At 44.3% G+C, this 26,264-nt stretch overlaps 1 long non-coding RNA gene across 1 annotated transcript; it reads left to right on the top strand.

Moving 5' to 3' along the window:
* The first annotated feature begins 1,313 nt into the window (after positions 1–1,313).
* Positions 1,314–25,841, top strand: LOC142592663 (uncharacterized). Its single transcript, XR_012830764.1, has 3 exons — positions 1,314–1,426; positions 17,358–17,576; positions 25,505–25,841. It is a non-coding gene; the product is annotated as an uncharacterized LOC142592663 (long non-coding RNA).
* Positions 25,842–26,264: the final 423 nt, after the last annotated feature.

Genomic DNA, 26,264 nt, shown 5'->3' with positions numbered 1-26,264 from the left:
CATGCATCAGTCTACCACACGGAAGAGCGTCGCAACATACGGTAGCTGATTCACACAGGCCGTGTAGCCCACTTATTAGTCATAAAGGGTATCATGGGTAACTCAAAATTTCAGACACACGTGCGTTTATGTCCTTGCGTAATAAGACTCCCAGAACTTCCATAATAGAAAGTAATTTACAACACACAAACGGAAAGAACACAGACACACGTCTCGTTTTCAACTCGGCCGTCATGCAAATGGCATATAGCGCGGAAAAACGTGAACATGCTGTGTGTTAGCGTTGTAAACTTCATACTAGGCAAGGAGCTAGCACACCACAATCCCGCGACAGCCGCTAATGAGACCAAGACGGGAGCACGTCTGTGAACGCGCAAACGGAGCCCTAAGCCACTCTGCTCCCCTGCCACCCCCGCTGCACGGCTGCACCACTCGTTTCAAGCACAGCACACCAAACACACATTCAGCGCTGAACAGTGGGCGGTCGACGTAGTTGCATTCACATGACTAGCAGCGAGCAGCACATCCCTCGATGTCCGTTAAGCAAAGTCGGACACGGCGACGCCACATCGCGGTTCGCAGAACTTCACTGCCGAGGTGCTAGGCCACTTCGATATTTCAATCGTCACCACCGTCGGTTTCTCAAGAAAGCACGGGTAACACAACGCAGATTCTGTACTGGCAGAGGTCACCGAGGCCAAAGCCGCCCTGCCGCACCGCCACTACTCACGGCTTTCCGCCAAGTAACACAGAACCTACAACTGCTACAACCAACACACAAGCAACGCACGCACAATCACATCAGCAACGTTGATCAACGCGCGGTCGTGAGAACGACCACGCCGAGGACGAACACGCCACGGCGTCGCTCGGCGCCAGCATCGCGCCTTCTCAAAAATCCCTAAACGATGCTGTCCCTAGGCACCTAGGATCAGGTCACGTGAGGGATTTTTGTACGACAAATGCGCCGCGCGAAGCGGTTGCTCGCTTGGAGTTTGACTTGGGCGACGAGCGAATGCGAAAGCCATTTTCATCGCGTAGCTTGTCGCGCAAGAAATCGCTTGCATGGGGTTTATACTTAAAGCGCGTAACAATGAAAATGGCCTCATGTTATCAAAGCGTTTGCTAAAGTGATTGTACCCGTACGTGCACAATACAGCTATTAGAAATGGTAGTGATTGCTGCTGGGGACCCAGACATTCAAAGGTAATGGCAAAAGCAAAGAGCATTCAACAGGTCGGTTCGTTCACTTCGAAACCCAATAGTGGCGGCGCGGTGGGGCCACTGGCATCGGCACCATCAAATGGCGCGGGCAACGGACGCTTCTTGTTTACGATGTGGCTTGTTTGCTGTGCCAGTTTAAACATTTCACAGCAAGCTTGCAGCTCAGAAATATGCGGTTTTGCTTTGAAGTTCTCGGAAATTGGTAAGTGTCTTTCGCTTCCAATTGTTTTCTCACTGTCAGTGCGCCTAAACATAATCCCATTGCCGTGGCCTCGGTGATGTGCCACTGATGCACTCTCTCGAAACGGAGTTCTCTCGTATGTATGGTTGCTGAACTCAGTAGTGTGGGAACAACATGGCCTACCTACTCGTTAGAGACAGGACCAAGCTAAATAACAGTAACAAAAGAAAAGACAGCTCTTCGCCGAACAAGTAAAATGCCGAAAGCTTGTTATTGCGCGAAGTTATAGGCGAACTGATATGCGGCGGTGCTTCTGTATTTGGCTGATTTGACAATGTGCAGTTAGCGCACGCCGTATATTTGGTAACCTGAAATTATCACCTTACTGCAAAGGTTCGCATAACATCCTTTTGTTGTTGTTTCTGGTGTTTAACACTGCTTTTAACACTGTTGCTAGTGTATCGACGTGTTGTATACACCACCAGACACCGTTCGGGAGCGTAATGTTGCCGCTGTTCGTCGTAAATGAGTGATATACTGACTTCTAAGTTCTTTATTAATGCGCCAAGAGATCGTTAGGAAAGTTTACTAATTGAACGATAACAGTGGTCTGATCCTCTCTGTAAAACACCCGGTATTTATTTGCTACACTGGTGTTCTGGCTGTAATACACAATATTCGTTACTGTTGGTCTACGATTTCCAACTTTGCGGTCGTATTTTTTTAACGATACACTTAATTACTTCATTCGTTTTGCCATATCGTCATTGGCTCGGACGTTGCCGTTGTCACACGGGCGCTCTCGAAGGCGATCGAGCCCATTCGATAATGAATTTCTTCCTTGCGCAAGTGGAAGAAGAGAACTAGTCGCGATCGCGAAATACCGATCTGCTGGATCGGCCTCGATCGTGATCGAAAGTGCCCCATGCGGCACCGGTATAACGTTGGCATCGCTCTTTGTTGGGCTCAGGGATCAAGAACGGAAAACGAAACAGAATGTTACAAATATTTGGGTTCTAAACCATCTTTTCATCCTGTTCGTTGCGACGTGGTTCGGTTACATTGAAAACTATATTTCTAAGCGTGGCACAAATGTCGCAGGCCTTTGCTTGCCTAACTGTCACGGAAGTATGGACGCACTTTCCCGGTGACACTATGCACGTATGCTCGATTTGGACTTGGGGGGTCCGCTTATGCATTATTTCATTGCCATCTAGCATTTAGTAACAGCCGAAATTCTATAAGAGCTATTTTTACCAGAAATAAATGTAAATGGTATTACTGGTAAATATGGCTACAGTGTACACGCAAGCACATTCCCACGAATGCCATGCAATTGGGCCAAGAATGTTCCCATTCCTAGGTACGTGTCATCAGTGTTCAGTGGAGAAGCAAGGATCTGGGTCAGCTATATAAACCCAAGGTTTAACTAACATTGCCATAAAATCATATGCATTATCAGTTTAGCATCGCATCCCGGAAATGTATACAGGTTGCTACAAGAACAGAGCCAGGATATGTATGATTAATACTTAGTATAAAAAGCATTCAGTGCACTTTTTTTTCGTGCTTACATTGAAGTGCTGCATATTAAATTTAAGATTCTTGCCTTTATGATCTAACTATTCTTGAAAAGGAAATCACACAGATTTTGATAGAAGCTAAAAAAAAAAAAGAGAACTGTGGAAGACTTACTTTTGCACCATTGTTGGTGCTTGGCTTTATTAAAATATATCTGAATATATGTTCATTTTTATTTATGTCTTGATTAGCTTGTATTCCTGAAATAAGTTGCAATGGAAAGTCATCATCAGTGTGTCTTTTCGCAGTATGTACATGTATTTGTTACAAAGTATTTTTATTTGCCTAAGTATTTGTTATAATAACCATTATAACTTAGTGGCTGTGTTGAATGGTTACAAGGAAAGCATGTGGAACTTCTTGCATAGCATTTCCCCTTCACACTGTTTTGTCACTTCAGTAATAATGCAGCATGCATTTTGGCCCTACTCGGGTACTGTCGCAAGCCTTATACCCGTGTCACACGGGCGTTTGGAAGGCCTTCCAACCGATAGTCAGTTGACTCAAAGGTCAAGTTTGAGCTGCCACACGCGCCGTTTCGAAGGCCGCCGAGTCAATAGTGTATTGAGTCAACGGAGCACCTTACAACTCTATCGAAATCTCGATGGCCTTTGAGCAACGGAAGCAGAAACAGCGCGTACATGCCCTCTCGTTCACAGCGTGCTCGTACTCACGGTTAGAAAAATACAAATCAAACCAAAATGCTCCAAAAATACTATATATGAGTGTTATTAATTATTCAATAAAGTATTTTTGCCACTTGACATGTGCGAACACACACCAAAACGGCAGCCGCATCGAGCGGCGCAAACGTTGCCGCATTTTCGTTACTCAACAACTTAAAAACTGAACATATATGTATGGCGATGTATAAACAAATTCTTTTATTGTATAAACAAACATAGAAGAAATTATAGGGCTTTTAAGAGGTTTTAATGTTGTTTAACTTTTCGTGACATGAAAATGAAAATAAAGATCCGCAGCGCCACACAATTTTGCGAGAAACGCCTGAACCGCTCAACGGCCTTTCAAAAGTGCCATGTAGCAGCGCGACAACTCCTTTGAGTCGATAGAGTTGTGGCATTTTGAAGGCCGTCGACTGGAAGGCCTTCCAAATGTGCCCGTGTGACACAGGTATTAATCTGTCTCCTTGTTCTCTTCTGTTTTGTCTTGTCCTGCCTTGCCCACAGATTTTTCAAAGGTGAAAATTTTGCTGATCTGATGCACATTTTGGAATCTAAGTGAAGCAAAGCTTTAGGAAAGTGGCTAATTAACTTTTATGCAACTAAATCTGATTCATACATTTACGTTTACTTCTATTCAGTGCAACATATTTCGCCATGTTTATGTTTATGCACTGCACAGGTCACAACTTTAATCTCATGCAATGTATTTGTTTAGGTTTGTAATAACTGTGCAACATTACAGGAACTAAGAAAAGAACAGACAACACTTCTTGTGTTGTATATTCTTTTCGCAGTTAATACGAACCATTACCAACTTGCCCAGCTCTCAGTACTTGTGCTATTTGTTTAGGCACTACACTGCTTACAAGCTGTGCTGAAATGCGGACACCAGAACGGTGATACACATTCTGAAACATTGATGCAAAAATGTCATGTGGATGAAAGCAATGTGAGATGCTTGTAGAAGAAAGAATGGTAACGACAGGTATACCCTAGCAAAAATCCTAATGAAAGAACTAATAGCCTATGAGGTTTATTGACACTAATAGAGTCTATTAGGTCTATTAGTGTATTAGTCTAACAGATCTGTTGGTGTATTGGTCTGTTAGTCCAATAGGCCTATTAGGGTATTAGTCAAATGAGTCTTTTGGTGTGTTGGTCTAATACGTTTATTGGCGTGAAAGAAAAAGTTGCAATGCACCAGATACAGAATGAAAAACAGGCATAGGTGCTAAAATTCCCAGAAGCATTTATCAGCATAGCATGTATATTTACAGATTCCTCTTTCGAGCCCCACAGGGACATCTGCATCAGCAGGCATTTGCTGTTTTGTGGCACCACGTACCCGAGCACACGAGGGTTGGACCCTCCCGCATCTAACCGTACATGGCTTAGCCGTGTCCGGGGAAAGGGGGATCCTGGAGGTTGAGCCAATGCCGGATGTTCGGACCTTTAAGGCCCCCTGGCGGAGGCAACACACCTCTTTGGCCTCTGCTTCACGTAGACGGCACCCCCGGACTGACCCTCCCAGGGGACATCGGTAGTTGCCTTTTCCTGTCTCTCTCTCCCTACAACCTTTGTCTTTCCCTTACTTTCCACCATTCCTGTCTTCTTCTGGCTTCCTTTTACTTCCAATTTTTCCAGGCAGCAAGGGCTAACCTTGTGTGAATAGCTGACCTAGGTTATTTCATATTTGGTTATAGTGGTAATGTACAGCTGGCGTTTGCAGGCCATGTTTCACAGGCCCTGCAGCGTCCACTTGTAGGACTCCATGCTGGGTGGCTGACTTTACTGCCGAAATTACAATTTCCTATGGCTACTTCCTTTCCCCCCACTATCTGATCGCTCCCTGAAGAGGGGCCGCACCGATGATGTCTTAGAATTTTTTTGCCCGTCAAAAAGAAACTTTCCCTCGCTTCCATGTCATCCACTCCGAACAACCGGACAAACCCGTGCGAACAATCTCACCATTCCTCGTATCTAAGTCTCTCACCCAAGCTTTTGGTACAGGTTACAAAGCATCCAGAATGGCTTCGCGGTGATCTCCTGTTGGAGCTCCGCAACCAGAAGCAGTATGAAAAGCTACCCAATCTTGTATCATTTGGCGATGCCAAATTGACAGTAACTCCGCATCGTACTATGAATACTACCCGTGGTGTAGTCTCCGATGATGTTCTCTTGGAGCTGACTGAAGCGGAACTCCTGGAGGGCTTCAGTGAGCTGAACGTCATCAATGGTAAACAAATTAAGATGAGGCGTGACAATAAGGAAATACAGACAAAACACCTGATACTTTCTTTTGGCACAAGTGTTCTGCCTGAGTCCATCGAGGCCGGGTATATCAAGCTCCGTGTTCGGCCATACATCCCTAATCCCCTGTGATGCTTCAAATGCTAGCGTTTCGGTCACAGTTCACAAAGCTGCCAAGGCCGCCAAACTTGCACGAAATGCAGTGCTCATGAGCACAGTTCTGAATCTTGTGTAAACTCTCTCCGCTGTGTAAACTGTGATGGGGAGCATGCTGCATACTCACGGTCTTGCCCATCGTGGAAGAAAGAAAAGGAAATAGTTACCATTAAAATAAAAGAAAACTTAAGTTTCAAAGAGGCACGCAGGTGGGTATCCTTCCTGCCAAAGAACACCTTTGCCGATGTGGCGCGTCAGAGGGCAGCGCCACAACGGTCTCCGGCGGCTGTCCGACCCACACCCAGTGAGGCGGCAGTGATGCCATCCGCCCCCCCGGCAGCTGCAGCTAGCGCTGCTACGCCAGCCTAGCAGACGGGGCCATCTACACCGAAGGTGGGTGCAGCCGAGGCTGCCCCAACCTCCCTGGCCCCTTCCAGCGCTGGCAAAAGCTGGCGCAGCCAAATTCCTCAGGGAGCCCCATCGACCTCCGGGCTGGTTGGCGCAAGGGTCTTGCCTTCCGAGGCAGGACTCACTCGGAAGACTTCTCGCTCGCAAGAGCACGTGTCCGGCACCTCACAAGAGGCAATGGACACTACACCTATCCTCAACGCGCCAAGTGCCTAAGGAGCGGTGAGGCTCCCTCGAACGCTTCAGAAAGGGCAAAACCCCCATTACAGGGCCTCGAAAGAGCTCTGTAATCTAAGGCATCACTTCCGTTTTCGTACACACAGCACTAATTTACTTTAAATATGGATACACAAATTATTCAATGGAATGTGAGAGGTCTTCTTAGAAACCTTGATAATGTGCAAGAACTTATCCACAAACACAATCCAAAAGTGCTGTGTTTACATGAAACACACTTAAAAACGAAACACACAAACTTTCTCCTACAGTATGTTACGTTTCGCAAAGATTGCAATGATCCTGTCGCATCATCGGGCGGCATTGCCATTGTTATTCATAAAAGCATAGCGTGTCAACGTTTGCAGCTACAAACGTCCCTTGAAGCAGGGGTGGTTCGAGCTGTTCTCCTAAGCAAACTCATCACCATTTGCTCACTTTACATACCCCCGCATTACCAATTAAACAAACATGAATTTCAGTCCTTTATAGATCAATTGCCAGAACCCATATTTGTTCTTGGCGATTTCGATGCACACAGTAGCTTGTGGGGAGACTCTCGTATCGATGCGCGAGGCCGTCTCGTTTAACAGTTCCTTTTTTCTTCCGGTGCACATCTGCTGAATAAGAAGGCACCCACATATTACTGTCTTGCAAACAGAACCTTTTCTTCAATTGATCTTAGCCTAGTTTCTCCATGTATACTGCCTGAACTCGAATGGGAAGTTATCAACAATCCTTACGGGAGCGACCACTTCCCCCTACTGCTAAGCTCATCTAAAGAAAACGAATATCCACCACAAGCTCCTAGGTGGAAGATTGAGACGTCTGATTGGGAGAAATTTTGAACTCTTACTAGTATCTCTTGGGCTGACATGTCTTCGTTAGAAATTGATGCTGCAGTGGAGTCTTTTACAGCCTTCATAATAGATGCTGCATCTAAATGCATATCAGAAGTAAATGGCTTGGCGTGCGAACGGCATGTCCCGTGGTGGAACGATGATTTTAGGATCGCACATAAAAAATAGAACAAAGCGTGGGGGTTGCTACGCACCTCTCCCAGTGCGGAGAATCTTGTTAACTTTAAGAAAGTAAAGTCCCAAGGCAGGAGAACCCTCCAACAGGCCAGAAGAGAAAGTTGGCAGAAGTTTTTATCTGCCAAGTCATTTGCAGATGAGGCCAAAGTCTGGAATAGGTTTAAGGGGGGACACGGGTCTTTAGACCCAAAATACCATTAAAAAATGAATTTTGGAAAATAGCATTTCTCTAATCCACATCTATTATTCTCCCTATCTGCCAAGTTTCCAGTCTCCTAAGGTCACATTTCAGCCATACGAACAACTTATAAACAGATAGGGCTCCTGATTTTTTGCGTGTGTTGACGATAAAACGACACACATTCAATGACGCCGCGCTCACGTACAAGTGCCTTGAGTGCGGCCATCTTGGTCTCATTTCAAAGAATGCGGTTTCGGCTTAAAATATCGCGCGCTGCCACTTCGTTAGGCTTGCTGGTTCAATACAAAAACCGGCAGCAAAAATAGATGAAACGTGCATTCTCATTCACTGTTGCATGCACGTGACGAGACAACGCCACGTGGTTGGCTGGGCGCACTCCCGAGCTATCTGCTAGCCGCAGCAGAGGCGCAGGCGAGACGACATGTTCGATAAGACTATTGTGTGAGTACGCGCGACGATGCCTCCTCCGCACCAAAAGTTTGACTCTAAGTATAAGTATGGAAAGAAAAGGAAGAAGTCCATGCTCAACAACTTCAAAAAACGCCCCACCGCGTCGCAGGTCGTTGAGGACGAGCCACCAACGGCATCAAGCGACGAAACTAATGGAGCCGACCGAGTGCTAGGCCTAGGTGGTGCGACGAGTAGGTGCGACAAAAATGCCAGCCGCGTCCATCGTGACACCGTTATGCTGATGGCTTCAGATTTGGAGCTAATCGACAGGAGATCCGACGAGAAACTACAAGAGCTCACGTCAACTGCAGCAGTGAACCATAAGTCAGAGATCTTGTCCGCTGGTGATGTAGCGGCCGGCCCGCTTGACGATACTGTTTTCACCGTGGTGTGCCTGGAATCGGTGAACGCACTGCTGGAGCATACGAACTGTAATATATGCGGCAGTAGCGCGAAAATCAGCCGGAACGCGAATATGGCCTTGCAATAAGTCTGGTGCTCACATGCTCGAAATGTGGCGACAAAGCATCAGCGTGGAGCTCGCCGCATGTGAATGGGACTCAGAAAGTCAATCCGTTTACCGTTAATATTCTGGCTGCGCACGCGATGCAAAGCACCGGCAATCGGCAAACTGCATTCAATGATATTTTTGCAACAATGAATATATCGCAACGCGGGCTGCATACGAAAACTTGGCAGGGGTACGTCAAAATGAAGTTGACTCCTGCCGCGACCCGGGCAGCTGAGACGCTTACAACAGAATGCGCGAAGTCAGTCTCGCAGATTTACAGCCAGTTAAACTTCGGCAACCCGGGCAACGTTGCTGTATCATACGACGGGTCTTGGTTGACTCGCGGGCACAGTTCGCACATCGGTGTCAATGCCGTCATTGAACTTTTTACGAGACTTGTCCTGGACCACGTTGTGCTGAGCAACTTTTGTGCCGGTTGTCAGCGTGGACCAAAAGTTGGTGACCCTTCGTACGATGAATGGAAAGCCAGTCATGAGTGTCCGAAAAATACGGATAAGAAGGCTGGTGAAATGGAGGTAGAGGCTGGCCTCATTTTATTCAAAAGATCGCTGGAAAAGTACAGCCTGTGGAAAAGTACACAACTGTGCTGACAGACGGTGACAGCCGTACTTTCTTGGCCCTAAAGGAGGCCAAAGTATATGGCTTTATAGAAGTTGACAAAGAGGATTGTGTCAACCATGTCCATAAGAGGATGGGAACAGCCCTATGTAATGCCCTGTCAACACACAAGGGGCCTGGCTCAGAGCCACTTGGTGGAAGAGGAAGGTTGACTGGAGATTTGGTCAACAAATTGAGCTCTTATTATGGATGGGCTCTGAAGTCCCACACTGGTGACATTGAAGCCATGGAGAAGGCCGTGATGGCAAGCTACTATCACGTAACATCAAATGATGTCATCTCAAATCACAGCCTTTGTCCAGAACGTCCCGATTCCTGGTGTCGGCAAAATGCTGCAAAGGCCAAAGGTCAACCTGTGCCGAAGCACCGTTACAATTTACCTACTCATGTAAGCAAGGCGTTACTGCCAATCTACCAACAGCTCTCTGACAAGATGCTGCTTGAATGTTGCCAGCGAGGCAAAACACAAAACAACAATGAAAGCCTGCACTCGCTAATATGGGCGCTCGCACCGAAGGAGCAGCACGCATCACTCTTCAGCATTGAGGCTGCAGGAGCGGAAGCAGTGATAAAATTCAATGCTGGCTACAGGAGAACCTCGGCAAGCATTTTGCAAGAACTCTCGATGAACACTGGCAAAAAGTGTATGCAGCGCATGGAGGAAAAAGACCGGCGTCGATCAGCCACATCTTAACACAAGCGTGCATCGCAGAAAATGTGCAGTGCTTATTCAAAAAGTGCCACAGAGGTTCTAATGCCCAAACTGACTATGCCGCAGAGCCTACTAATGTTTTGGGAATGTGTATCTGCACACATTTGTGACTCTTCACAATTAAATGTGACATTTATTTGTTTTCTTGATTTTCTCGAAATACTAATTTTGCACACCCAGCAAGACATTTACTGTGATATATCAGTAGCTATCATAGATACAATATTAATTTGTAGCATGAAGCTAGATGTTTGGAGCACCAAACATAGAAAGCAGTCTTTCAACAGGGTGTCTACCAACCGGGAAAACCGGGAAAACCGGGAATTCTCAGGGATTTTGAGTAGTCTGGAAAAGGTCAGGGAAAACTCAGGGAATTTGGGCCTCCATCAGGGAAAATTAGCGGCAATATTATTGGACGGGTCGAAAGTCGCGGTAATGCTGGCTCGAGCAACAGACAGGAATCGCAATGAATCGTCTTTGACGCCCTGTCGTCGGCTGGATGTGTTGCCAGTGTGCAGTCAACGACCGACTTTCCGGATTCCTGATAATTTGGACGGCTTCGCGGCACCGCCACGTACTCCATAGAGTCAGCGTATCAGAACGTGTGAAATTTCGGACGCAAGAACTCTTCGCCGTCCGATTTTCCGGACGTTTTGCCGTGAGCGCAGGTCCGAAACGGCAATAATCAAAGGCACAACCGCTGCCGTTTTGATTACTTCGCCACCTCGCACCGGCACTCTCGCACGCAGATCCGCTGGCAGCCGTTGCCACCACTGCGGCAACGCTAGGCCTAGCTGCTTCGACGTTCGCCATGAAGCTTCTTGCCGTTGGGTGCCGAGTTTTTTATTGAAAGAATTAGCTGCTGGTCAGCAATGGTACAGACTCCGCTTTTGTAGTATTCGCGATTGGCTTAGAAACTTAAAAAACACGGTGCGTTGCATAGTGCCGGGTCCCGAAAGTCAGCTTCGCCTCTGCACAGAAATGTTACATGGTGAAGCATACGCAAAAGTATTGCAGTGAAGCATAACAAGTGTGGGAAGGGGTATTGCCACGGAAAACAGTATGTATTCCTTAATTATACACACGTGCACCCGGTATTTCCTGTCACAGTACGAGCGCCAACATGCCTAATATGTGTACCGACAGTCCTTCAGAGCGTTTTCGAACGTGCCTGTGGCGGTTTGAGCCCCTAAGGGCAGTAAATGACACGCATTTATTTTTTTCCAACTGGCCGATTTTTCGAACGTTTTCGCGACCCCTAGGGAGTTCTAAAAATCGGCCGTGGACTGTGCAACTGACCAAGATGCTTCAAATGGTCATTGGGGCGAACGAGCGGCAGAAGGAGGACAAGAACAGAAATGATGTACGCATTGAGGAATAAACGGGAAAGGAAGCTCGCTGCCACCGTTATGAAGGAGCTTGAGCTCAAAAAACAAAGTTTTGGCTGATGCCGAAATGCAGGTGTCCCGCATCCAAACCAAAATAAACTCTTTAAAGCAGTGAAACACAACACTCAGGCGTCGTGCGCGGGCTGAGAGTATGTCAGGACAGTTGAATTTGACTTACGAGCGATTGAGAGAGAATCTCAATTGTGACAGAGTTCGGGCCTCATACCACTGACCTTGCTATCAGTTGATAGAAATAGCTCATATTCGAATGTATTTGCTTATATGTGCGTCCCCTTTTTATTCGTATTTGTGAACGGCCGACTTATTCGCAAATTTTTTCGAGGACACTTTATTTGCTGTGCATTTTACTAACCCCTGCCTTCTATTCTCTTTTTGAATAACATAAACACTACTCCTTAGTATTCAAATTGGATTAAGTCGCTTTTTAATTTTTTTCATGTGCCTACTCGAGAGTGACAGCATCGGGCGATGTGGTTTCAGCCCGTCTTGACATAAAACGTAGTTCTGCATCACTCAGGGAAATGGGCAAAGGCACTCAGGGAAAACCTGGAAAACTCAGGGAATTTGGAAATGTCAACTTGGTAGACACCCTGTATCAAGTTTCTTTGTTTAATGTTTTTAAAATTTGTCTTTTGTGTGACTAATGCATGGCCATGTTCAAAACAATGAAGTTCAGGGCACTATAAAGTAGGAAATATTATCCAATCATAAAAGTTCTTCCTATGTTCGGAAGCTTGTGCTTTCTGCTATTGGACCATATGTCAGTTGTCTATTTTTGTGCAGTGGTTATTTGTCTATTGTAGTAAGAACAAAAGACATTGTAAAAGACATTGTTTTCTTAATTATGTAACAAAATAATGAACCTACAGAAAAAATAACTGCGTTTTTAGAATCGGGAGAAGAAACTAAGTAAGCATGTCAATTTTTATCAAGTTTGGTTCATAAATAAGTAATGATAACTTTTAATCACCACGTCCCCCCTTAATAGGATTAGAGGGTGACAGACATATTCCCTCCCTTTGGTAAACACACACAGTGATACCCTGCAAAACCAGGCAGATTCACTTGGGGACCATTTTGAGAGCGTGTCAAGTTCAACGAATTATTCAAAATCTTTTCTCAAATATAAACAAACAGAAGAATGTAAGCCAATAATAAGAAAATCGAGACAGAATGAACCCTATAACCGGCCTGTCAGTATCGCCGAGTTGAGAGCTGCATTGAACACGTGCAAGAGTCATGTATGACATGATCAGAAACCTACATACTGACACACAAGTTACACTGCTCACACTTTTCAACACTATTTGGGCTGCGGGATACCTCCCATCCACATGGAAAGAAGCGATTGTAGTTTCTGTTCTTAAGCAGGGTAAAGACCCTTCCTTGGCTGCAAGTTACCATACGATAGCTCTTACAAATTGTCTCTGTAAGCTTTTCAAAAACATGGTTAATCGTAGACTCATACATTTTCTTGAACTCGCCAATATGCTCGATCCCAATCAGTGTGGCTTCAGAGAAGGACGATCGACAACCGATCATCTTCTGCGCATTGAAGGAAATATCCGTGTTGCATTTGTTCATAAACAATTTTTGCTATCAATATTCCTCGACATGGAGAAGGCGTATGACACAGCATGGCGTTACAGGATCATGCGAGACTTGTCGGGAATGGGCATCCGTGGAAATATGCTGAACACAATTGAAAGCTATTTGTCAAATTGTATCTTCCACGTGAAAATCGGCAACGTATTATCGCGACCTTTTATACAAGAAACTGGTGTACCCCAGGGAGCAGTGCTCAGTTGCACTCTCTTTATCGTCAAGATGAACACACTTTGTTTCTCACTGCCACCAGCCATTTTTTATTCTGTCTACATAGACGATGTACAAATAGGTTTCAAATCCTGCAACCTTACAGTGTGCGAAAGACAGGTACAGCAGAGCCTAAACAAGGTGTCCAAGTGGGCAGACCAAATGGATTTAAAATCGACCCGCACAAAAGTTCTTGTGTTCTCTTTGCAAGAGAGGCCAGGTACCTGATCCCTGTGTAGAACTGGGTGGACAACAAATTCCCTTGAACAAAGAGCACAAATTTCTAGGTGTTATTCTCGACTCCAGGCTCACTTTCATTTGACACATAAAATGTCTTAAAGAAAAATGTTTAAAAACCATGAACTTAAAGTTCTATCCCACATTACATGGGGTAGCTACAATAGGTGCCTGTTGAATCTTTACAGGAGCCTAGTTAGGTCACGATTAGATTTTGGTGCCATAGTATATCACTCTGCTGCACCGAGCGCACTAAAGATGTTAGACCCCGTTCATCATCTGGGTATCCGCCTGGCCACTGGCGCATTTAGAACAAGCCCGGTCGAAAGTTGCTGAGTCAGACGAGTGGTCACTACATTTTCAGAGAATGTACATCAGCTTTACCTATTTTCTCAATGTGCTCTCCAATAAAGAACATCCGCGTTTCAAAACTGTTGACTTGATGTGTGAAACACTTTTCTGTAATAAACCCTCTATGAGGCTTCCTTTCTCACTGCGTGCAAGAGAACTTAGCACAGAAATGGATGTCCCAGTTCTCGAACATCGCCTAATGCCTCCAGCTAAGCTATTACTGCCCTGAGAGTGGCAGGTGATAGACTGTGACGTATCCTTTGTAGAGATCACAAAGCATGCACCTGACCTCGAAATCGCTATGCATTTCCGTGAACTTCAATCGAAGTACAGCTGCTCCGAATTCTACACAGACGCGTCAAAATCACATGCTGGTGTATCTTATGCTGCTGTTGGTCCCTCTCTCTAAATCTGACTTATTGAGCCCGCAAACAAGTATCTTCACTGCAGAAGCCTATGCTGTACTGTCTGCAGTAAAACATATACAGAAATTAAAACTCGACAGAGCAATTGTACACACAGACTCGCTAAGTCTCGTGAAAGCATTAATTTCGTTACAAAAGCATAAAGATCCTGTTTTCATTGAACTTTACTCCCTCTTATGCAGTGTTTATCTATCATATATACATCTAGTAATATGCTGGGTACCTGGCCATAGAGATATCGAGGGTAATGTACTGGCTGATAAAATGGCCACATCACTCATGTCACTAAACACTTTTCCTACAGCTGCTGTCCCTGTCACAGATCTGAAGCTTTTCTTGCGCAAGAAATTGCGACAACACTGGCAACGCATGTGGAACGCAGAAAAACATAATAAACTGCACGTTATAAAGCCAGAGTTAGGTTTCTGGCCCTCCCCAACAAAATCACGGCGAACAGATGTCTATTCTGCTGCCTCAGAATAGGACACACATTTGGTACTCACAATTTTCTGCTTACTGGAAATGAACCGCCAACCTGTGGTCGATGTGGTGAGAGGCTGACCGTCCTCCACGTCCTCTTGTAGTGCCGCAAAGCCGAATCTGAAAGAAACATTTTCCTCTTGCATATCGTTACTGCGTACCTCTTCACCCAGCTATGTTTCTTGGTAAAGAACCATTTTTCAACACCAGAGTAGTCCTCAATTTTTTAAATGAGGTTGTCCTACATGTTATGAGCCCAATAAATTCATAGCGCATCCTCTTCCCAGAGGATGCCACTGTGATAGTTGTCTTATATAGCATATGCCTCGAGGCCCTTGTGTCTCAAGGGCTCTAACGAGGCCATGGTGCGCTAGTGAAATTTAGAAACTTATGCATTTTTTATATTGTATCATTATTTTCAAATGCACCTTAATGCTCATAGTATACATCATTTGTCATCGCCTTAATTTTATTACACTTACATTTTACGCACTTTACAGTGACTATATTTTAGGCCCCTTTAGAGCCACGTCACATCAACTTCATAGAACCCATCACTCCACTGCGAAATCACTAACACTTGCATGGCGCTCTTTGGCCATACCTGGCCCTTGCACCAATAAAAACCACGCATTCATTCATTCCTCTTTCGAGATCAGCAATCTAAAGGTCAGCAATCTTGATTGCCAGAGCTTTAAGTTCACCACTTTGACCAGAGGACGTCCTTTTGAGGGCAGAAACATACGTATAGAAAAATTTTAAAGCAGGGTTGCTAGTTCTACCACTAAATGTTTAAGCTGGGAATATATGCTTCTAAATTGGAATAATGTGCCCTCACAATTACCAAACTAGCTTTAAAACAAAGTGGGATATGCTTAGCTCGATATGCTTATCGTAATAAGAAATGATGCAACCTGACACGACAGAACAATTAAAAGCACACAAAATCAACATAAGATATTCTGTGCATTACATCAAAGCTGTAGGCAGATAAGGAACAACTCTAGGCAGAAATCTTGCACAGCATTGTCAGAAACAGGCATGTTATTGCTGCAATGCACACAACAGTCGATTCAGTGACGCTGTACTGAAGTACATCTGCCTTTAGGATAAAAAAACAACTTTATACTGTACTATAGAAGCATAAATAAGTAGAATAATTACTTCCAAATGGTGGAATCAATGTTGGGGAAAACTCTTCATGTTGATGCACGCAGATAAATCCACAAAGCCGCGAAGCAAAGGGGTAAAAACAGTTGCCTCCCATTCTTTTGAAGTCACACAGCATTGATAGATGGAACTATCAAAATATAGTACTTCACGAATAAGATTGCAGAGGTGCCGTGCCAATACCTCAGATTCTTTAAAAACACATCGTTCATTCACTAAAAATCATGCATGCCTCGCTTTGCCTTGACATGGCAGCCGCCAATGCACACGTGCTGTGCGCAACTACAGCTTACTACGGTCGCAGTTTTGCATTCTCGCCCACCGTGTTCCCTTTGCTGCGATACTGTTCTTTGGTGTCAGTAAATATTACGGCCTTTTATATGCATTATAAAGTTAGCAATTTGGGTTGCAAGTTTAACACTACTATATGTGCACTTTGACAAAAGATTTGGGGCTAACGAAACTTCAGCGGTAAACAAATGTTGCCGCTATTTCACCGTCGTTCGTAAGCTCACCGAGCACCACGACTCTGCCTTGCAGATTATGGCCGGTTGTTTGTTGTGCTTTTTTGGGGGGGGGGTATTAGATGTGCTATGAACACTAGCTGCTTCTTCAAACACTCATCATGACGAGACTGAACAGAGGCCTAGTTATGCAATGTCGTCAGTGAATCAAAATTGGCAGGACCATGCAGTCGCATGTCGCTTTCGTGTATGTCGCTGAGAGACAGATGCCAGGTTCACTAGCTTAGTGCGCTGAAACTAATACAAACATGCAAATGCAGTGTGCTGCACATTTGTTCAGCGGAATTCTTAACGATTCAGCAAATAATTAAAAATGCCTCTCTATGCAAGCAAGCAGTCCCCTATATAGTCTTAATTTTTCATAAACTTTCACCCTCACATTGAACAAGCAGCAAACAGGAGCAACAGAATCCAACAATGCATGTTGCATAACAGACCAACACTCTGTATAAGGTCAGTAGAACATAGTCTAATAGAGAAACTGATAGACAAGCAACACTTTTGTAAAAGACTAATATCTCTAATACACAGCACCTGTAGAAAAAGAGGAATAAACGAAGGCAAGCGGGCCCTGCGAGAGAAGTTGGAATGATGAATAGCTCTCTGTCTGGTTTCTTTGCGTCTCGTTAGTATTCTACATTTTGGTGCCGGAAACCTCCGTGCAGACTCGTTTCTTTTATTGCACTTCTCCAGGGACCTTCTACTCCACCGCTTCGCGCTTTGGGTGGTGAGGACTGACTGGATAACGCATTGTTCATGATCAGCGCGGAGACCAGACCTTTATATCAAGAGCTAAACAGATTGGTTCCCTCAAGACCAAGCGATCGGCTCGATGAGCATAGAATACGAAGATTCTGCAGGAAGCTCGGTTGCTACTGACAGATCCTACCGTGGACAAGCCCAAGCTTTCAGGTATTTTTTACCATCTATTTGCTAACAACAATGAACTCTCAAAGCTTAACCATGCACTCGAAGAGCACATTGCCGATGATGAGCTCAAAGCAGAATACATAACTACTGCAGAGTATAACGATCAAGCTATCAGCATGCTTGCTGAGATTCGCTGCAAGATCGTCGCTTTGGAATGCATCGACAGTACAGCAGAGTCTGCTCCTCTGAATGCAACCCCGACAGTTCCTGATGCTATTGGCCCAAGGCTTCCAAATCTTGATATGCCAACATTTAGAAGTGACATTCACAAATGGGCAGCCTTCTGGAAGCAGTTCGAACAGACTTCATTTGAATGATGCTTTGCCAAGATAACAAAGTTTTTTGTTTATGGCATTATCTTGCGGGGGAAGTGGCAGCCATCATCGCCGGTTTACTGACTTCCAAAACTCACTACGCAGAGGCCGTAGAACTTCTCAAAGAATGTTTTGGCGATCATAAAAGGATAGAGCAGCACCACTTGTCAGCACTTTGCAATCTACCTCATGAAAGTAGGGAAGCGACATACAGGCTTCTGGCAACATTATGATGCTGTGCAACTAAACATCCACTGTCTGACTGCATTGAATGTACCTGTTCTCAGTTTTTCTGCAATGCTGATTGATATTCTACTGAATGCATTACCATATGAGATCCTTCTAGCATGTACGTGAGGAAAGAGGAGCCAGACTTTAATGTTGAATTTCAATGGCGGAGTCGGAGCAGCCGACGGACTCTGCGAGCGAGCACTCGACTCTGGCATAGAGGAACGCCTCCAAATCCGCGAGTGGAACACAACCTGCGCCGCCGGAGCAAGGCAAAAGCGGAACTTCTATCGCCGAGTTACCCAGGATCCCTTGCATGTTGTCATTTCCTTCCGCTGTTTGCTCCCAGCACCACCGCACCGGTCACTTGTTTCTCCAGCGCCGTTCACCTATTGTTTTTTTAAAAGTGCGGAATGGATATCTCACCAAACGTGCAGCAGCTTTTGCTTCCTCGCGAGTCGTGACCGGTGGCGCCTCCCAGCAGACAAACGTGGTAAAGGAAATACGTCACACTGAGTTCCGGTCCACTCTGCCGATTTTGGCGGAGCATCTTTTTCTGCTCCACAGAGTGACTCCCGCTCTGAATCCACTCCGACTCTCTCATTGGAACACCACTGCCGCCCTCACTCTGTCATTGGAACAAACTTGCTCCGAAACGAGCACAAAAACTTGCTCCGACTCCGCCATTGGAATTCAGTATAAGAGAACATGGGTCTGATACAAACCTCTCGGAGCCAGCACTGGCAGCTGCAATATCAGAAGCAGATTTAATAACACTGCTCCTGTTCATACATATTGAGTTAGAAACTTGAGAACAGTGCAGCCAATCGTCACAATGACTTGTTGATGACTGTGCTAACGAGGTAGCAGCATTGCTTCTGTACTGCACAGTGTGTCATACAGCTGGTGCGAGTATTTTTCCTGTCAATCAAAGAAACATGGCGCATGCGCCTGTGATTTCAGCCTCTCTTTTGTTTCTAAAATAGAGAAACTAGCCAAGGACAACCGCTGTTATAGATGTACATCACAAAGCCACCAGGCATGGTCTTGCCACGTCAAACTCGCGTGCTCAGCTTGTGATGAAAGACACGTCCAAGTAGTGCGACCCTAACTACAGAAAGAAAGACACTAAATCAAAAAACTTCGCGGCTAGCAGAGGCTACAGGTAGCACAGCAGGGATAGTTTCGTCGAAATCAGTAGTGCTATGCGACAGAGATTCTATAAATGTTTGCGCAAAGATGGGCAGAGATGTGCACCTGCAGACTTTTCGAGCCTTTGTCATTAAAAATAACAGGTCAAGATACATCAGAGGGATTCTGGATGGAGGCAGTCAGAGATCATCACAGAAGACCTCACTCTAAAACTGCGACTGAATGTACTGGGAGGAACCCGAATTGCATTCACGTTTGGGAATGCATCCCCAAGTGCTGCTGAAGTATGAAACGTTGTTGAAGTACCAGTGCAAAGCCAACACTGTTCTGGCATCCATATCGTTCAAGAAATAGTGGTTCCAGTTGTCTATCACGACATTGCCCCGCCAAAAGCTGATAACTTCATTCAGAAGTTGAGATTTGAAGGAAAATTTCTTGGTGATGAAAAGAAATTTCTTGAAGCGGAAACAGAAAACGGCCCCAACTTGTTGATTGGAGCAGACCATCTTTGGAAAATTATGACGGGAGAAATTGTAAGGAGCATACAAATTCCAGGATTGGTCACAATCAACAAGGTGTTTGCATGGACACTGCAAAGGCCCCGTCTCCACAAAGCTTTTTTTGACTGCAACACTAACCTTACGGTCTGCATTCTGTGAGTGGAAACGATTTGTGAGGATGAAACAACCTCACAGATTCTCCAGTCATCTTTCTGGCAACTGGAAGCAATGGGTATTGCAGATTCTAGTGAATGTCCCTCACATGAGTCCGTTGCACATTTCCAAGGGAGGATTCGCAAGAAAAATGGCCAATACACCGTGGCTCTGCCTTGGAAGGAAGATTAGAAACAGCTACTTGGAAGCAACCATGATACTGTGTTCACATGTCAACAAAAACTGGCTAGGAGGCTATCAATGAATGAAGAATTATTGGAGTGATACAACACTGTCATCTGGCAATACCTTGAGCTAGGTCGTGCTGAAGTGGTACCTAAAAATGTTCCTATTGATCGGGCCACCTATTATATGCCACATCAAGAAGTTATAAGAAAGGAATTGCTGACCACTCAGCTCCGGGTTGTGTTTGATGCATCATCACACGCTCAAGGCTTCCCATTTCTCAACGACTGCCTGGATAAAGGGTTCAACCTAAATCTAGAGTTTCCATAAGTACTACTTCGCTTTTGATGGTTCCCGATCACCATCAACTCTGATATAGAGAAGACATTCTTACAAATCGAGATGCAGGAGATCGACCTAGATGCATTCTGGTTTCTCTAGTTTGATGCCATTCCGGTCAGCTAAAACGGTAATATTGTTGAATGGCGCATGACCCGGGTACCATTTGGATCAACATCAGGCCCTTTCTTGCTCATGGCAACCATTCATCGCCACTTGGACAATGCTTGTGAGGATAAAGCACTCACTTCTGAAGAAGGCCTTTTGTGCAGACGATTTACTGGTGGGTATGGAGACATTCAAAGAAGGTCTGAGTGTCTATGAGCGATCGAAGGCAATGTTGAGAGATGTAAGAGTGAAGCTCAGAAAATGGAAGACCAATAATCAGCAACTACAGAACATTTTCGACAACCAGGAGGAGCAAGTGGAAGGTGCATCAAGGGAATCAGCTACTGTTTTGGGAATGCAATAGGATACAGAAGCTGATTACTTCGAATTGTCTTCCAAATCTGTGGCCCAGTATTTAGCCTCAGCTCAGCCCGACAAAAAATGTACACTACTAAAGGCTGCTTCGTGAATTTTTGACCCTCTTGGTATTCTGTCATGTTTCACCGTCACTGCAAAGCTTTTGTTTCAATGCTTGTGGGTTTTAGGCCATTCCTGGGATGACGAGTTCCCAGAGGAGATCACAACATCATGGACAGCATGGTGCGCAGACATAATCCAGCTTGGTTTCATCAATACCCCGCACTGCCTAAGAGATGGGCTATATGGAGCAGCCGAGAAGGCACAACTGCATATATTCGTTAACGGCAGCCTGAAGGCTTACGGAGCATGTGCTTATTTGAGAGGAGGTGATGATGGCAGAAATTCAGCTACAGTACTAATAGTAGCGAAATCTCTAGTAGCACCTACACAGACTTTAACATTGCCGAAGCTCAAGCTTTAGCTTGAGCTTGAGCTCTAGCTTGAAAAAATGTCAAGCGTAATTACTACGAAAATAAAATTTTAAAAAATGTAAGTGATACCAGACGAAACTGGCAGGTTATTAAAGAATTCTTAAACATCAGTACAACTAAAAATCACATATTGTGTGTGAACCACGATTGTGCTAGTATTACTGACCCTCAAGATATAGCTAACGTTTTCAGTGACCATTTTAGTATTGCAGACGGTAGTCAGCCTGATTCAACGTTGCTTAGTTTTCTGCGTTGTTCACATTCATATTTCCTGTTCCCCACAACATCGCTAGAAGTATGTAACATTATCAATTCTCTTAAAACAACCGGTCCGGGCCTCAACTTGATACGCCCCTCTAGCATTAAGCTTGTGTCTAACGAAATCTCACCTGCGTTAGCCCATATAGGATACAGATTATTTATAGATGGCATCTTTCCTAATTGCCCCAAGACAAGTAAAATAATACCAGTATTTAAAAAAGGTGACCATAAGTGCATGAGTAATTATCGTATTATCTGCATTTTGTCTTTCTTTAGTACGGTCATCGAAAAACTAATACATAATCACTTAATTAAATACTTATCCAAATTTAATCTTTTAACTCCTGATCAATTTGGTTTTCGTGACAAGTTTTCAACTGAATTACCGCTTATTACTTTTACTGAGAGGGTTAAATTAGCTATCGATCAAGGCCTCTTAGTCGGTGCTCTCTTTGTTGATTTCACTAAGGCGTTTGATACAATTAACCATTGTATTCTTTTAAGTAAACTTGAATTGTATGGCATTTCTGGGCCGCCTTTACAAGTAATTCGCAACTACCTAATTGACCGACAATATATAGTCGAAGTTAATGGTGTCTTCTCTTCATCAAAAACTGTAAATACAGGCGTCCCTCAGGGATCAATACTTGGGCCACTTCTATTTCTCATATTCATTAATGACTTGCCAGAAATATTAACACATGCGCACTGCCTTCTTTATACTGATGACACCACTATTTTTGCATCAGATAAAAATTTAATCGCATTGCAAGATAAACTTAATGCTGACCTAGCAAATGTTCATTCATGGTGTGTAAAAAACAAGCTAACCATTAACCCATCTAAGACAACATTTATGGTATTCCATTCTTCAAAAACTTTGCACATTAACTATTGTAGTGCCTCTAAATAATAATGTATTTGCAAGATCCGCGTCTGCTAAATTTCTTGGTGTAGTCCTAGAGGAGAACCTAAAGTTCCAGTGCCATATTCAATCATTTATTCAAAAAATCTCATTTGGTATTCACATCATCATAAAAACTCGCTCTTTTTTTCAGCAAACCATTCTCATGTCTTTATATTACGCGTATATACACAGTCATCTCTCATACTGCCTGTCATCTTGGGGTAATACATATGCCACACATCTTCATCAGCTAGAAGTTTTGCAAAAGCAGGCATTACGATTAATTGCATTCCAATCGCATACATCTGCATCTGCTCCCATATTCCGTTCCCTAAATGTTTTACCTTTATGCATGTTATTCAATCACAAGCTGTCACTACTTATGTTTCGTCTTATAAATACTGAGTTCAATATTCCAGGTTTTACTCGCTCTAGCCTCTTCAATTATAACAACACAAGATTTTCAGCACAACTCAATCTTCTCCTTCCAAAAGCAAGAACTAATTATGGGAAATTTACCATCGCCTTTAAAGGCATTTCTGTGTAGAATTCAATACCATCCGATATGAAGACATCCACATTATTATCATTGAAGCATAGAATGAAGGAGCATTTCATGAACACTCTATCTGACAGGTAGTATAATTTAACGAACCTAGAATTAATTAGATTGTGTTTGCTTTACCATTACGCAATGTACTGTTCAATTACCGAGTTACTGAATTTTGTCTATAATTGATACTTCTCCTCGTTGTTAGCTTTACGTGCCATTTATCCTCGTTTGAATTTTTACATGTTATTTTGAAGATTTCAATTATTTGTCTTCTTTTTAACTGCGAATATACTTGTGATATTTTTAATAGATTTTTTTCTTTCTTACTGTTTATTTCCAATGATGATGTAGAAATTGTATAATATGTGACATGACTCACTGTTTGCCACGATCCTACTGTCCCCTTTTCATGTCTTGTTAGGAGGTCCCCCCGACAGTTGTTACTTCGGTACCTCCGAATGTGTACTCATACCCATCTTGTATTTAATTTCGTCAAAAATAAAGATTGATTGATTGATTGATTGATTGATTGATTGATTGATTGATTGATTGATTGATTGATTGATTGATTGATTGATTGATTGATTGATTGATTGATTGATTGATTGATTGATTGATTGATTGTGGCCGCTGTTGTGACTTCGGGGTGGAGGACGAAAGACGAACTCTTTCTGCAGACAAAGAAGAAACGAAACACTTTATACAATGTTTACAGATAGTGGATGATAGCGTACAGGTAGCAGTAAGAGCGTATCAGACCAACTGGGCAGCTGGAAGCGACTCTCTTCTCACAATGGGCCGGTTCTCCCTTAAATACCTTCGGTGACCCCTCGTTGGCATGAACCAGTTTCGGCGAGTTCTCGTCAGCAGGAACCAGGCGGGGCAGGGTAATGACGTCGCCCGCATCGAATTGTTGATTCATCGCAGAGATGGCTGGGTGCTTCTTGAAGTCGCCTCCAGTGTCGAATTCTTGATTCATCGTAGAGATGGCTGGGCGCCGCATATATGGCTGGGCGCTTCTTGAAGTCTCCTTCGGTGTCAAATTCTTGATTCGTAGCGGAGAAGTGGAGCTCCTGTTTCCTCATGGTAACCACATGGTGCATGTAGTACAGCAGCTCCCGTCGCCTCGTGGTCGCCACGTGGCACTCGTAGTATGGCACAACACCGCGGTAGTAGGAGCCAGATTATAAAAATACATCCGCTAGTCGTGGGATTCGACCCATTTTCTCTGCGTCATGTGGACAGACTCAAAGATCACACTGAGCTGGATCTGGAGTGACCATGACAAGCTGGGTCTGTTTGTAAAGCATAGAGTGACTGAAATCGCAGGAGTTGCTGATCCACTGCTGTGGCACTGCTGCCAATGATAAGACAACCAGCCAGATTCATTGATTCATTGAGTCGGTAAAGACTCTACGTACATGTCGCAGCTGGTGGAGCAGACCTGAATGGTCCTCCCAGCCAAGATCAACTTAGCCTGCAAAATTAGATGTGAGCACAGAGATCAATGAAGAGCCAGACTGTGCCACGCAACACATACTAGTTCAAACACCGAGAAAAGTGAACACCCTGATTGACTTAAGGAAGTTTAGCAACCTGCATAAGCTCCTGCATGTCACCACCTGGGTATTTCGATTGGTAGATTAATGCCCTCGTACACAAACGTCGCTCGGTAAAACTATTTCGAAAGAGTAGCTAAACAAGGCTGAAATGTTCTAGATTGGTCATGTTCAGCTCGAAGTATTTGTGAATAACATTGAACACCTTCGGCTTAGAGACACTGTCAAGAAACACTCCGTACTATGTGATCTCCATCCTTACCTAGATCGAAGTGGGTGGCTGATTTGAAAGAATGGGCGCTACAAATGACGAAAAGCATCCTGTTATTCTATCGCAAAGGCATCTGTTCACAACCTTGGTTGTTACAGAGGCACACTGCAAGCTTTACATGGTGGTGTGACAAGCATTATGATGCATATTCGGCAGAGTTACTCAGTTATACATGCTCGACAAGAAGTTAAACTAATCATTAATGCTCGCTTTCTGTGCAAAAGATATGGTGCGAAACCTGTCAATGTGCAATGTGCACCAATTCCTGAAGACAGGCCTTTCACGTCATGGCCGTTTGAAGTGGTGGGACTAGACTTCGCAGGCCCACTATATGGAAAGCAACATGAGCCAGATGAGGTTACATCCAAGGCTTATATTCTGCTGTTCACCTGTGCGACCATGAAAGCGGTACACCTTGAAATTATGAGTTGAATCTCCACAAGCTGCTTCTTGCTAGTGTTCCGTAGGTTTCTGGCTTGTAGAGGCATGCCTGTAACACTGTATTCCAATAACACTCTTGCATTTCAGAGAGCATCGCGAGACCTATGGGACATTTGGAACACCATGAAGAGCTGTCTGTTTACATCTTTGGTCTTGACACACCACATAGAGAAGTTTATTATGCCTAGTGCGCCTTGGTTGGGAGAGACTTATCCGATCAGTCAAGTCATCTTTACGCAATGTGCTGGGAAAGAGCAAGTTCAACAGCGAACAGAGGCTGTGCTGCTGGAGGTAGAAGCAGTTATCAATTCAAGATCCCTAACCTATATGTATATGGATGCTAAGAGCCCTCTCCACTATGTACTGGTCATTTACTGGTCGGACGTTCATTTTTTGCCCCTCCAGAGCGAAGCAACAGTGGCAAAGATTGGCAACACTCGCATGCTAGTGCACGAGGCCTATAGGGCATAGTTTTCTTTACATGTCCTTAGTATGCAATATTCTTTTTTTCTTGCTCACATGAAGCATGCCAAGTGTGCAAGCAACTCTTGCAAATTTAAACGATAGAGGCAACATTGTACCGCAGTATATGCAAAAAGAAAGCCACACTGTCAGAAATAATGAAAACTAGTTTAGTAATTTCATCCCGAATGCTGCATTGGTGTACGTAAGCCAGTTTCACTAGATTTGTGGACTATTTCTTACCAACATTGAAACTATAGGGGGATTAGATGTGCGTTCAACACTATGCCAAAAGTGTTTATTGCTAGTTCAGATTAGCATTTTACCCGTGCTGAAATCTGCGCCAAAAGATTAAATGGCTGTTCCACCACTGCAAGTGCAGCCT

Source organism: Dermacentor variabilis, chromosome 9 (assembly GCF_050947875.1).
Source record: "Dermacentor variabilis isolate Ectoservices chromosome 9, ASM5094787v1, whole genome shotgun sequence".
NCBI classification, from domain to species: Eukaryota; Metazoa; Arthropoda; class Arachnida; order Ixodida; family Ixodidae; genus Dermacentor; species Dermacentor variabilis.
Note: the sequence above shows the minus strand (reverse complement) of the source record. Positions and strands in the feature narration are given on the sequence as shown.